A 15,326-nucleotide genomic window follows, 5' to 3' on the forward strand; every position below is an offset into this window, starting at 1 on the left:
AAAGTTCCGTATATTCGGAACTGAATTATTCATTAAAGTCAAAATTTTCACTTATCAAAATAGTTTATCGATGAAAATTTCAGAATATATTACTTGAAAGTATATCTATCGATGTACTGAAACTGATTTGCGTACCATACTTTCCTTCGATACGAAAAAAAAATAGTTCCGTACATTCGAAACACAATTATTCAAAAAAGTCAAATTACTCACTTATCGAAAATAGTTTGTTGATGAAAATTTCAGAATATATTCTTTCAAAGTATATCTATCGACGTACTGAAACAGATTTGCGTACGATACGTTCCTACGGTGCGAAAAAAAAAGTTTCGTATATTTGGAACTGTATTACTCATAAAAGTCAAATTTCTCACTCATCAAAAATATTTTGTCGATGAAAATTTCAGAATATATTACTTGAACTATTGACGTACTGAAACAGATTTGCCTACCATACGTTCCTTCGATGCGAAAAAAGAAGTTCCGTATATTCGGAACTCACTTACTTAAAAAAGTCAAATTACTCACTCATCAATAATAGTTTGTTGAGGAAAATTCCAGAATATATTCTTTGTTAGTATATTTATCGACGTGCCGAGACTTTAATAATAATAGCTCTCAGAATATTCAAAAATTCTGGCAAAATGGTCGAAATAGATGTTTATTGACGGAATTGGTCACTAAATTTATAGAAGGAAATACAATATATATATATATATATATATATATATATATATATATATATATATATATATATATATAAATTAAAAATTAAACAATTTGTGGACACAACACTCAAAAAAGGGGGGCAAACCGCGGACACGTGTTTCTGGCTATTGGCCTCATCAGCGCTGTGCAGCCAAGTGTAAAAATGGGAAACACTTGTTTGCCGAAATCAGGAAACAACACAAACGCATGATTCATATCATGCACACTCGATTGAATATCTATATATATATATATATATATATATATATATATATATATATATATATATATATATATAGATATAGGAGAAGGTAATCGTTGCTGACTAGTTAGGAATGGAACTAACAAATAATGGGGCTGAGCAGCAAATGAAAGAGTACTCTTTAAAGTTTGTCCAAGCTTTCGGAAATTTAATAAATTGTTTCCATCATCAGGGATGCTACAATATGATGGTGTAAGTAATATTAATATATAATTATGAGTGGTTAGACTTACAACTTTTTGAGGATGTTTCATACGGTGGTCATGTAAAATATTGGACACAACATGATGGATGAACATTGATACAATACATTTATGAAACTGGTTAAAGGATGTCTAATATTGGATAAAATATTTGTGAAAAACGTTACAGTTTAAAATTATTTTGAAGGAAGAATAATGTCACATGTCGAAATTTCACAAAACATTAATTTGGAGGGATTGACAGATAGTTGACATGACATATGTCAGTGGTTCTAGTGATAAAGGCTGTTACCAACTTTGACTTGTAAAGAATTGTTATGGAAATTTCTACCTGTGCAGCTTTATTCTTTTTTTATTTTTTTTAAAAGTGAATATAGGATAATAACAATTGGATTGAAATATATAATACATTATTCTATTAATGAATTCATTGAAACATTGTTATATGGATTTTTATCTAACGTCAAAAGATAGGAATATATCTCACTAAGATGATTAATGTCAGTTTTTTTGTTGATGCAATTTTCATTTTCAGCAATGAATGCCATTTCAAGAAAGGATCTTTTTGTTAAATGTGTTTCACTAGCTAAGACCTTAGTGGCATCAAAATTCATATGGTGGTCAAATTTATTGACATGTTCAGCTAAAGCACATCTTTCAGGATGGTGTCTACAGTCACTTTTGTGAGAAGTTATTCTGGAACTTAAAGTTCTTGACGTTTGACCAACATAGATTTTGTTGCAAGATTGACATGGAATACTATATATTACATTTATTCGAGAAGTAATGAGGGGTTTATCTTTAACTCTGGTGTGTAAAGTTCTTATCGTGAGCACTGCTTTAGTGGCTATTTTAATATTTGGTAATTCATTGAAAATTCTAGAGAGTTTGGGAGTGATCTCCTTAATGAAGGGTAAAGTACTATAAAAAACTGGAGTTGGAGCAATATTAATTCCATTGTTATCAATTATATTTGGGTTTGGTGAGGTTATATTAATGTCTGATATGGATGAGGAATTAAACAAAATATTTTTCAACATACTCAAAGGATATGAATTATCCAGGAAAAGTTTAAGCAAGATATCAAGATTTTTTTTATGGAATTGGATGTCAGAGATTTTCAACACTCTATTTTTCATTTGTTTAACTAGATTCACTTTCATCGAGTATTTGTGATATGACCAGTAGTTGATATATCTTCCTGAACTACAAGGTTTTCTGTACCAATCTATCACAATATTATTATTGGTAGTTCTTATGAACCTTGTGTCAAGAAATGGCACGGAGTGGTCAGTGTCTTCTGCTTCCATAGTGAATTGAATGTAAGGATCATAGCTGTTAAGTGTGTCAAGAATCTCTTCAGTACAATCCATTGGTAATGCAACGATGATATCATCAACGTATTTTTTTAAAAAATGAGGTTTAAAAGATAAGACAGGTAATACTGTGTCTAAAAGGTCATCCATAACATATGCAGCTAGGATTGGTGAAATTGAAGCACCCATTGGTGTACCAAATGTTTGTTTATAAATTTTGTTATCGAATGAAAAATAAGTATTGTCAAATAGGAATTGAATAAGGTTAATGAAATTGTCTTCTGAGAGAGTACAATGCAATTTAATATTGTTCCATTGCTTGTGGATTGCTCTTATAGTTGCTCATGTCAACTATCTGTCAATCCCTCCAAATTAATGTTTTGTGAAATTTCGACATGTGACATTATTCTTCCTTCAAAATAATTTTAAACTGTAACGTTTTTCACAAATATTTTATCCAATATTAGACATCCTTTAACCAGTTTTATAAATGTATTGTATCAATGTTCATCCATCATGTTGTGTCCAATATTTTACATGACCACCGTATGAAACATCCTCAAAAAGTTGTAAGTCTAACCACTCATAATTATATATTAATATTACTTACACCATCATATTGTAGCATCCCTGATGATGGAAACAATTTATTAAATTTCCGAAAGCTTGGACAAACTTTAAAGAGTACTCTTTCATTTGCTGCTCAGCCCCATTATTTGTTAGTTCCATATATAGATATATATATATATATATATATATATATATAGATATATATATATATATATATATATATATATATATATATATATATGTATGTATATATATATATGTATATATATATATATACATATATATATACATTTATGCTACCGTCGCCGTGAGAAAAATTATATTTTGGCCAACATGCCAAATAGTAAATACAACGTTCTGTCAGATAATACTTCAAATATTCAATGTTATCTTCTTTATGAATAATAATCTTCCATTTTTAGAATTATCTATATATAACGACCAGTCGGTCGTTATATATAGACCAGCCCCATTATTTGTTAGTTCCATATATAGATATATATATATATATATATATAGATATATATATATATATATATATATATATATATATAATATATATATATGTATATATATATATACATATATATACATTTATGCTACCGTCGCCGTGAGAAAAATTATATTTTGGCCAACATGCCAAATAGTAAATACAACGTTCTGTCAGATAATACTTCAAATATTCAATGTTATCTTCTTTATGAATAATAATCTTCCATTTTTAGAATTATCTATATATAACGACCAGTCGGTCCTACCTTCACCATGAGAAAAATTATATTTTGGCCAACATGCCATAATATAATAGTAAATACAACGTTCTGGTCAGGTATTATTTCAAATATTTTTTATTATCTTCTTTATGAATAACATCTTCATTTTTAGAATTATCTATATATACCGACCAGTCAGTCATATGCTTCCGTCACCGTAAGAAGAATTATATTTTGGCCAACATGCTAAATAATGGTAAATAGAACGTTCTGTCAGGTAATATTTTGAATATTCAATGTTATCTTCTTTATGAATAACAACTTCATTTTTAGAATTATCTGTATATAACGACCAGTCAGTCATATGCTACCGTCACCGTAAGAAAAATTATATTTTGGCTAACATGCCAAATAATGGTAAATACAACGTTCTGTTTAGGTAACATTTCACATATTCAATGTTAACTCTTTTATGAATGACAATCGTTCTCATTTAGAATTATCCATATTAAACGACCAGACGGAATATTTTGCTGCATTATTCAATAACCGAAGTCAGTACTACTTGAAGTTGGATGTATGTATGAAGTCGAAGCTCAAAACCACAGTAATCAATCAAAGATCATAACCCAAGTTAAACTTCGGAAAGATTCCACACGTTCAGAAATTTTCTGCAAAATACCAGTGTGCTGTGAAACTAATTGCAATAACGACAATTCTGGCAGAAATAAACTGCATAACTGAAAATGTTTGCATGTACATACCTGAAATTGGAAAACAGATGTACTAGCGGATTTGAAAATGTAAAATATACCTATGATAAGAAAATTTTTTGACACTGATTATCTTACGATGAATATAATCGATGGGTAGCTGTGATCTTAGTTTCTTAATAATTAGTATGATGCAATGTTGACAAAAGTATGTTAAGATCCTGCTATTTATATATCTATAAGAGATTTGGTATTTGTATGAATTCCTTTGAAAATACTTATTATTATTCAAATTTGAAGCTATTGCTAAGTATTTTTCTGTTTTGTTTAGAACGATTGTTTTCAGTTTTTGTGAAAAATGGAATGTATTATTTACTTCGAAATGTTGATCATTTATTTGGATAAAGTTACAATTTCAGTTTTTCCATCAACTATTATTGTCTACACTTCTAATTTATTGTAAACTAACAAATATTATGTCAGATTATGATAAATACCTATCGAATCTATAAATAATGATATTAATTCATTATGGTATCATGTTACTTTATTCATTTAAATGTTCAACTGAATAGTCATACCAAAGTTGTAATCAAATTAAAAATTTAAATTTGAAAAGAACAGAAGAAAAGTATGTTAATCAGATCTGTTCAAACACGTGAATAGACATACTTTCGAAGACTGTACCTGAAAATTTTGTTAACAACCTATTTTTAAGTGAGAAATTTGACTATTTTGAATAATTTGGTTTCGATCATAAAGAACTATTTTCGCACCGAAGAAACGTATGATACCTACGCAAATTTGTTTGGGCACGTCGATAAATATACTTTCAAAGAATATATTCTGAAATTTTCATCGACAAACTATTTTTGATAAGTGAGAAATTTGACTTTTATGAGTAATTCAGTTCCGAATAAACGAAACTTTTTTTTCGTACCGAAGGAACGTATGGTACGCAAATCTGTACTGCCACGTCGATGGATATACTTTCAAAGAATGCATTCTGAAATTTTCATCAACAACCTATTTCTGATAAGTGAGTAATTTGACTTTTTTGAATAATTGTGTTTCGAATGTACGGAACTATTTTTTTCGCATCGAAGGAACGTATGGTACGCAAATCTGTTTCAGTACTTCGATAGATATATTTTCTAGTAATATATTCTGAAATTTTCATCGACAAACTATTTTTGATAAGTGAGAAATTTGACTTTTATGAGTAATTCAGTTCCGAATATACGAAACTTTTTTTTCGCACCGAAGGAACGTATGGTACGCAAATCTGATCTGGCACGTCGATGAATATACTTTCAAAGAATATATTCTGAAATTTTCATCGACAAACTATCTTTGATAAGTGAGAAATTTGACTTTTATGAGTAATTCAGTTTTGAATGTACGGAACTTTTTTTTTCGCACCGAAGGAACGTATTGTAAGCAAATCTGTTTTGGCACGTCAATGGATACTTTCAAAGAATATATACCGAAATTTTCATCGACAAACTATTTTTGATAAGTGAGAAATTTGACTTTTATGAGTAATTCAGTTCCGAATATACGAAACTTTTTTTTTCGCACCGGAAGAACGTATGGTACGCAAATCTGATCTGGCACGTCGATGAATATACTTTCAAAGAATATATTCTGAAATTTTCATCGAAAAACTATCTTTGATAAGTGAGAAATTGGACTTTTATGAGTAATTCAGTTTTGAATGTACGGAACTTTTTTTTTCGCACCGAAGGAACGTATTGTAAGCAAATCTGTTTTGGCACGTCAATGGATACTTTCAAAGAATATATTCCGAAATTTTCATCGACAAACTATTTTTGATAAGTGAGAAATTTGACTTTTATGAGAATTCAGTTCCGAATATATGGAACTTTTTTTTTCGCACCGAAGGAAAGTATTGTACGCAAATCTGATTTGGTACGTCGATGAATATACTTCCAAAGAATATATTCAGAAATTTTTATCGACAAACTATTTTTGATAAGTGAGAAATTTGACTTTTATGAGTAATTCAGTAACGAATATACGAAACTTTTTTTTTCGCACCGGAGGAACGTAAGGTACGAAAATCTGTTTCAGCACGTCGATAGATATACTTTCGAAAAAGTTATACTGAAATTTTCGTCAACAAACTATTTTTGAGAAGTGAGAAATTTGATATTTTGTGGATGAGTCTTTTTTGGGCATTCGGTATTGTTCAACGCAGGATATTTCAAATGACATACTTTTTACAAGTCATAAAATTTTTACCGAGAAACTAATTTTCCAGTTCTCATACGCTACCTGTTTCGGTGCAAAAGAATTTTTCCTGAATAATATTTTACTCTTATTTCACATTTTTTTCGGTATTAATGCTTGTATGCGGACAGTTGGCTGATATAATGATTTCATGTAGAATGCTGACTTACTCATTCGACATGTTTCAACAATATATCCTGTTTTTAAAATGATAACATCGAAATACAGGTATAATTCGTAATATTTGCAATCTGGCAACACTGTTCGCAAATTTCATTCTGAACCCTGTTGGATTGCCCTTCGTCATAAACTGTGGGTGAAAAGTTGTGGGTAACTTCATACGAAACATATTCATTTGATTTATATTTCATTGTTACATCAAATAAAATATCATTTCCTCTATACTGTTGCTTGAAAATACGTAAATATTCATTTTTAATGAAAATTGAGAAATGAAACTTTCTATATTTTTTTACTATTTCTATTTGTAACTAACGTTACTGCAGTTCCGTCCTACATGGACATTCTCAAACTAATACTATAAATAATATTTATTCAGTGGATTTCATCAATAATATTTCAATACATACATATTCTGAGATAAAAATAAAAACAACAGTAAAAATTTATTGGCGCTCCGGGGCAACTTCATTGATTCCAGTGGCGCATTTGCTTTTTCATCTGAAGATCTTGATCTACCAATGTCCTCTCTTATGAAACAAAATGTAGCGTGTCTCCAGAGGCTCCAGTTGATTCAGAGCATCGCCAGAGCACTTCGTGACACGACTATAGTTAAACTTAAATCAGTCAATACAATAAATTGAAATAAATGATAATATTCACCCTTAAATATCTATACATCATTCTAGGTATTGATAGAGGTCCTTAACTCAATTGAGTAAGTACCTGAATTTTGTTTACTGGGCGACAATATGGGTATGCTAATCTGAAAACTAGCTAGTAGACAAGATCGATTTGGTCATTTAGTAGGTTACATCTACATTGCTTATTCTTGTGAATTCCCAAGGAATCCAAATAGTTGAGTTTTCAACCCTTGCTATCATAGTACAGCATTTCAGTATCGATTAGATTCGGGAACTTGTGATTGCGTTCCAATGAATGGTTTGAAAACGTGGAATCATTTTTACCTAGTCTGAAGGACCTTTCATGTTCAACATATCGTTTTGAGAAATTTCGTCAACATTGTCCCACATAAACATTGTTACACTAGGAACACTTGAGCTTATAAACTTCAGATTTCTCCATGTCATCCTCGGTATGTAAAAGAAAATCATTTAACCTGGCATGTGGCCTGAATGCCACTTCCACATTTTTTTTCAAATACCGAAATTGTCTCTGTTCGTTTTCCAAAATATTTTAAAGTTACAAATTCCGTGATTCCTGATATGTTGATCTGGGGGTATATTTATCCACACGTATCTGTAAAATCATTTTGATTTTTCTATCTAGATTATTAGCAGACAAAAGTAGCGAGAATGTTATATGTAACATTGAAACTGTAGGCTGCAGAATTGTAGGCTGAAAGTACATTGTAGGCTGTAGAAAACGAAGCCTCACACAACACAACAAAGTTTTTGTTTCGGGGTTGAAATTAGATGATTTTAATGTATTTGCACGTGTTAAAACCGAAAGTGACCATAAAAATTATATATTAGCTCTTGTTTTCAAGATATAGTATCATTATATATATATATATATATATATATATATATATATATATATATATATATATATATATATATATATATATATATATATATGTATATTGAGTTTTCAACAAATGAAATATTTCATCACCAACAGTTGGTACACATGTTTGTTTACATAACACCCCTCTCATCAGCTGTTCTTAAGTAATAAACATAACCTATGTGGGTTTGTCAATTGTACGCACGTGGTTGCTATTGAAATTATCGTGTGAAGTTGATTTTTAAATTAATTTAAGTGCTGATCTGAAATGCCTCGAAAGTGTGTGAATTCTGTCGATAGCTTTTGCTATATATGTGGTAAAATAACATTTAAGGCTCAGAAACGTAAAATGACACCTATCGTTAAGACAGCCTATGAACATTATTTTGGTGTGAAAGTTGGGGACCAAGATAAATCATGGGCTCCTCATATATGTTGTAATTCTTGTCCGTCATATTGCGAGAGTGGCTGAAAAATAAAAACCGGGCAATGGCTTTTGCAGTACCTATGGTTTGGCGTGAGCCTACCAATCATACAGACGACTGTTATTTCTGCTTAACTCCTCCCATTAAGCAAGGTTTATCTATGAAGAAGAGAGGAACGTTTAAATACCCTAATCTCCCATCTGCTCTTCGGCCTGTACCACACTCAGACAATTTGCCAGTTCCTTCTCCACCCCAAAACTATGAAATTTTAGAGGAAGGTGATGAAGATTGTTTAGAAGGAGCAACCCATCCTTCTACATCCTATGACCCTGATTTTGAGGTAAGCGATAGGTCTAGTGATCCGCACAGAATTAGTCAAGCAGAGTTGAGTGACCTTATAAGAGATCTTCGCTTGTCTAAGGAAAAGGCTGAGCTGTTAGGGTCAAGACTACAACAGTGGAATCTTCTAAAACATGATGTGAAAATATCTCAGTACAGACAGCGTCAAAAAGATTTGCTTCCTTTTTTTGAGAAAAAAGAAAACCTCGTAGTTTGTTCTGATGTTAATGGTTTGATGGACTGCTTGAATTTGGATCACACTCCATCTGAATGGAGACTGTTAATAGACTCTTCAAAACTAGTCTTAAAAGCTGTACTTCTGCATAATGGAAATCAGCTACCCTCTATTCCTATAGGTCATGCAGTTCACATGAAGGAAACGTATATAAATATGAAAACACTTCTCCAATCAATCAAATATGAACAACACAAGTGTCACATCTGTGGTGATCTGAAAGTCATTGCTATTCTCCTAGGAATGCAATTAGGGTTCACCAAGTACTGTTGTTTTTTGTGTCTGTGGGACAGTCGGGATAGAAAATCTCACTATAAAAAAATGAACTGGCCTACACGAGACCTAAACCCTAATGAGAAAAATGTAGTTTACGAGCCTCTTGTAGATCCTAAGGATGTTCTCCTTCCCCCATTACATATTAAGTTGGGACTAATGAAAAACTTTGTGAAGGCCATGGACCAGGAAGGACAAGCTTTTAAGTACTTGAGAGCAAAGTTTCCCAGGTTGAGTGATGCTAAAGTCAAGGAAGGCATCTTTATTGGGCCTCAAATCCGTGAAATCGTAAATAATCCTGCTTTTGACATGATTTTAACAGGAAATGAAAAAAGAGCCTGGGAAGCCTTTAAGGGGTTGTACATGGGTTTTTAGGTAACAAAAGAGATGATAACTTCACAGCATTGGTTAAAGAGCTTCTTCAAGCTTACCACCAACTTGGATGGGGTATATAATAATTATTATATACCCGCAGATCAAACAATCAGAAATCAAGAAATTTGTAACTTTAACATATTATGGAAAAGGAACAAAGACAATTGCGGCGTTTTTCAGAAAAAACAATGTGGAAGAGTAATTCAGGCCACATGCCAGGTTATCTAATTTCCTTTTCACTGCCAAGGATAAAGTGGACAAGATGAAGAAATCTAAAGTTTATAAACTTGAATGTCCGGAGTGTAATAGTATTTATGTGGGACAATGTAACCAAAAATTTTCAAAACGGTGTGCTGAATGTGAAAGGTCCTTCAGATTAGGTAAAAATGGTTTGACGTTCTCAAATCAATCCTTGGCATGCGACCACAAGTTCCCGAATCTAAACGATACGGAGATTTTGCTTTATACAAGCAAGGGTCGGAAACTCAAACATTTTGGGATCATTGCGGATGTAACATGACCAAATGAATCTTGTTTACTTGCCAGTTTTCAGATTAGCATTTCCACATTGTCACAGGTGAACAAAATGCAGGTACTCAATTGAGTTAAGGACCTCTGTGATGTATAGTGATGTATAGATGAATGAGGATAGACATTATCATTTATTTCAGTTAATTGTATTTGTTTGAAAATGTTCGCATAGGAGGAAACTGTAGTAACGTTATTTGAAAATATAAGTGGTAAAAAAATTAGGAAGTTTCATTTCTCAATTTTCATGATGATCTCCTACCACGTAACGGCTACGTCCATCAATATATATTCATTTCAAACATTTTTGACATACAGAAGAATCATTTTCGAAAGTATTTCTTTTGTAAGTTCGTAAGTGGCGTCTAAGTATGTTGAATAACAATTTTCAGTTGTTAAATTCCAATAACATCTCTAAAGGTGTGTAAACTTGACAACATCATATATTTTTATTAAAAATTTTTTGTTTCTGTCCTGTTTGAATTATGAAAACAGTGAGGAATAAATACTAGAGTAGCCATGAAATAGAGTTGACTGGGTACGGTTGAAACAAAGGAAGGATGAAGCAGTACAAATATCTCGTAGACGATTAAGCGGGGAGTGAGGAAAACGAAACGAACGACAGGTCAGAACAAGAATTCAGTGCCGCGCCGCTTTTTGTTGTCTGCAGGACACAATATTGTTTTTATTACCCAAAAATGAGTATTTCTCTTCTGAAATTAACACTTATGTTATCTGTTGTTTTCAAGTGGATGAATTGAGTGTGTGTTTGTGATTATTATAACGCTTGTAGAATTGGGAAAGATTACATTTTTGAATGTGTTTTTATAACTGTCGTAACTCTAAAGTAATTATACCAAAAGTGGGGTGGAGGACAGTTGAAACAGTTTTTGTGGGTACAGTTGATAAAGAAAATATATTGATGGTGATTTTCTGTAGGTGCCAAAAGTTCGGGTGGGAAAGACTTCCGGTGGGTAAATTCACTTGTCGCTATGATATCTTCCAACATCCAAGCCGGCTTTTGCAAAACGGGAATTCACCCATATACCCGAAGTCGGTCTAGTGCTCCTGCATTTGCAATATATAGACCTAATCCGGAAAACACGACTGAGAAAACAGATAGACCTTATCAAGAAAATACTATTGAGTCTATAGTTGTTCCTACATTTAATGAAAATCCATCTGAAAATGCAACATCACCAATATCGCCTCCTCTTTCGACGGAATAATTATATTATAGTTGTCTCTCCAGACAACTGTTGAACAACAAGCTCTCTATGACTGACCAGTTCCAATAATTGGGCAAATAAACGTTCATGAATCTGAAGAAACTATAAATATTTCACCTAGACTTGTCAGCATCGGTATCTATCAAAAAATGTCACGAAACAAAATTAAAACGGACCAAAGCCAAGGTAAAATAAAATTTCGAAAGGAATAATAAAAATACTCTGTAGGAATTATCATTGGAGGAATCAGAAGAGGAAGAAAACTACTGTATTGTTTGCTCAGCACCATATTCAAAAAGGAGATCCGGAGAAAAGTAGATTCAATGTACTTCGTGTAAACAGCAGATTCACGAAAAATGCACAAAATGTGGCTTTAGCTACGTTTGCCACAATTGCGACTCTGAATACTGTGATTATTCTCTAAACTATTTTTTGTAAGTTCATCCTCGATGTTTATTTTATTAGCCGATAGTGATTCACACAATTTTAAGACAACGATAAAAATAAAATAAATACAACAATAAAAATCAATTGGCGCTCCGGGGCGACTTCATTGATTCCAGTGGCGCATTTGCTTTTTCAGCTGCAGGAAAACCCGGAAAAACCTGCAGCATTACATCATCTGAAGATCTTGATCCAACAATGTCCTCTCTCTCATAAAACAAAATGTAGGGTGTCTCCAATAAATTCAATGCATCGCCAGAACACTTCGTGACAAGACTATCGTCAAACTTAAACCAGTCCGTTTCTTCTTCGACCAAGGCGTAATAATGACCACATTCAACGCCAGAACCACAGTGAACAATGACTGCATGAATATTATAACAGTGGTCTGTTAGGTTGAAATGTTCATCTATTTCGAACCTTCCAAAGAGTTTCTTGCTTCTGTTAGAGGTTGAGTCTTGTTTGAAAATCATCAGTGTTATTATTAGATTGACTGGTGCCTCAGCTATACTTGTTTTCTTATAACAGTTAGTTGGTTTGGCGCATGTTTGACAATACAGTCGATCATCACCTGTTAAAAATTCCATTTTCAGATGATTTAACAATAAGCTTTGCACGGACTGGTAATTAATCGTATCAGGAAAAGCTAGATGAAGTTCCAAAAATTCACATAAGTTTTCAGTACTTCTTGAACATTTACCACAAAGTAAACAAGTGAGGATTTTTCCAGCAAAAGATTTACAAACACAAGACGAGATGGGTTGTACGGAATCATTCAGTCCAGAGCGGCTGGGAGTATTGATTTTGCTATTGTTTTGCTCACGAAGAGTATTCAACAAGAACCCCAAGAATTCGGAACAATCCTCTTGTTGTCCTAACGAGTATTTAGTGGACTTCAAAGACTCCAGGAAATCGGTTGGAGGGAAAGATGATACCTTCTTATGAAACTGCAGCTGCATGAACAGTTGTTTGAGTTTGATGAATAAGCAGGAAACATTCCCGTTCTCGTTCATCATTAGAACTTCGTTCTTGAAATTCTTCGTCATGAACAACACTTGTAAAATGCTATTCATGTAACAAGTGTTTCCTAAATCATCCAATCCAATTTTCTTCTCTAGATTTTTAGGACAACTCTCTACTGATTCGTAAAGAAGAACACGTTTCACAGAATCTCCATAAGAACCATTTCTCAAGCTGCGATCGATCCTTCCAAGTGAAAAAGGGTTTCGTAGAGGGATCGATTCGGCTCTTGCTTCAAGAAGCGCTTCCACTGAAATGGTACCAATTCTACGAGAAATGCAACTCATTTTTTGGGGCCAAGAATGACGTGAGTCCACTGACCGCACTGAAAAAGAAGAAGGTGGATCAATCACTTGTGAATTAACCTTGATAGGAGACTGATAAATATCCACATATTTTGGCTTGTTTCGAAGAGGTTTCAGTTCCGTACTGAAATTAGGGCAATGCGTGATCTCATCAAAATTATGTGAAGGAGGAATAGTTCCAAGTACTGAAGCAGCATTGCCACGTTGAATAGCAATACTAATTCTTTCTATCAAAAAATAGGTAGAACGGTGATCTTTCGTTGCTTGGCCTATTCTCCTTCCGAGTTCACGAACGAATAACAGAGACTCCGGGCCATAAACACCAAAAGTTTCAACCGCTACTGGATGAAACAGATAGTTGTTTCCAAGATTTTGGGTATTTTTTCCTTTTCAATTTCTCGCCAGACAATGCTGCAGTTCCAGCAGACTTGGAACTTTCGGCTAGATGGGAAGCCGCGACCGTGTCAACGCAAGTAAAGTCTCATACCACAGGTTTACCGTATTTCCATGGTATGAGAGACATGCCATCTGGTCGATGTTTATTAGATTTGAGAAGTGTTTCATTCAGTTGATTTTGAAAGCTTATTTGATTCGAAAAAGGTTTCTCTTACTTTATTCAGAATAATAATTTTATTTCTAATGTTTATTTGATTTTAGAAATGTCTTTCAATCAGTTCATTTTTGAAATTTTTTTTTGTGTTCATGAATATTTTCGTTAAGTGTATTCTGCAACTATTATCGTTTCTTTAAATGTTCACTACTGGTCAAAGGATTAATGGATGTTTAAGAAGTATTAAATTCTTGAAGACGATTGATTTTGTCATGTGCTGCCATAATTATTCGTATAATTAGTATTAATGACAAATAAAACAGGATTTACGCAAACGCAATTCTCCAGATGAAAGAGTTCTTGAACAATGAAGTTAGAGGTGTAATGAGTTGAATCTCAAAACGATGAGCAGCCACAGTCCGTCGCGTATTTATGATATGTACCGCTCTTGGTGGAATCAAATGTGCCAAGTCACTTGAACACCTACCGTGAAAGTATCTATAGAGGAGAGACAAATCTCCAACCTTCCTTCGATTTTCCAGGCTATCAAGATTGCACGTGATTTTCGCGTCTCCAATCAGGCGGATGCTGAATGGAATCCAGCAACTTCTGGGTATACATAAGAACAATACTCCGGAGAAGGTCTGATCTGAGCTTTAAAAGGAATTAAAAGATGCTGAGGTGTGTACAGTATGTTTTAGTATTTATTGTTTCATTCGTATGTCTCAACTGACCACAATCGCCCCTGGCATGTGACGGTTAAAACAAATATGTAAGTTTTTATAATGATATGGTCATATCGTAGCTTTAGCTTTACATTTGAATTTTTCGTATCATAATCGTCATTAACAACAAAATTATGAACAATTAAAGCTAAATTGTTTCAACTGTACCCAGTCTACACCATGTGGAAATGATCAACTGTAAAAAATGCAACTTCATGTTAATAGATTATTTCATAGATATTCATTTACTCATATTCTTTGGAGGAGTTGAAATATCTGTTTTATATTGGGAAAATTGTATTTCAACAACAGCAAAAATATTTTCATGATATAATATAATGTTTCAGATAATAGGAAATTTCTGTTGAAAAATTCCGAACAGAGAATTTCAATAGAAACAAAAAGATTTCCAACAAAAACTACAGGAATT

General features: G+C 32.7%; 1 protein-coding gene across 2 annotated transcripts in view; it reads right to left on the reverse strand.

Moving 5' to 3' along the window:
- The window catches only part of LOC111516582 (ATP-binding cassette sub-family C member 4), a 292,552-nt gene that overhangs the window by 177,746 nt on the left and 99,480 nt on the right, over nucleotides 1-15,326 (reverse strand). The gene's annotated exons all lie outside the window — the stretch shown is intronic.

Source organism: Leptinotarsa decemlineata, unplaced genomic scaffold (assembly GCF_025532065.1).
Source record: "Leptinotarsa decemlineata unplaced genomic scaffold, Ldec_3_MD MMD2_tig00004204_RagTag_RagTag, whole genome shotgun sequence".
Taxonomy (NCBI): domain Eukaryota; kingdom Metazoa; phylum Arthropoda; class Insecta; order Coleoptera; family Chrysomelidae; genus Leptinotarsa; species Leptinotarsa decemlineata.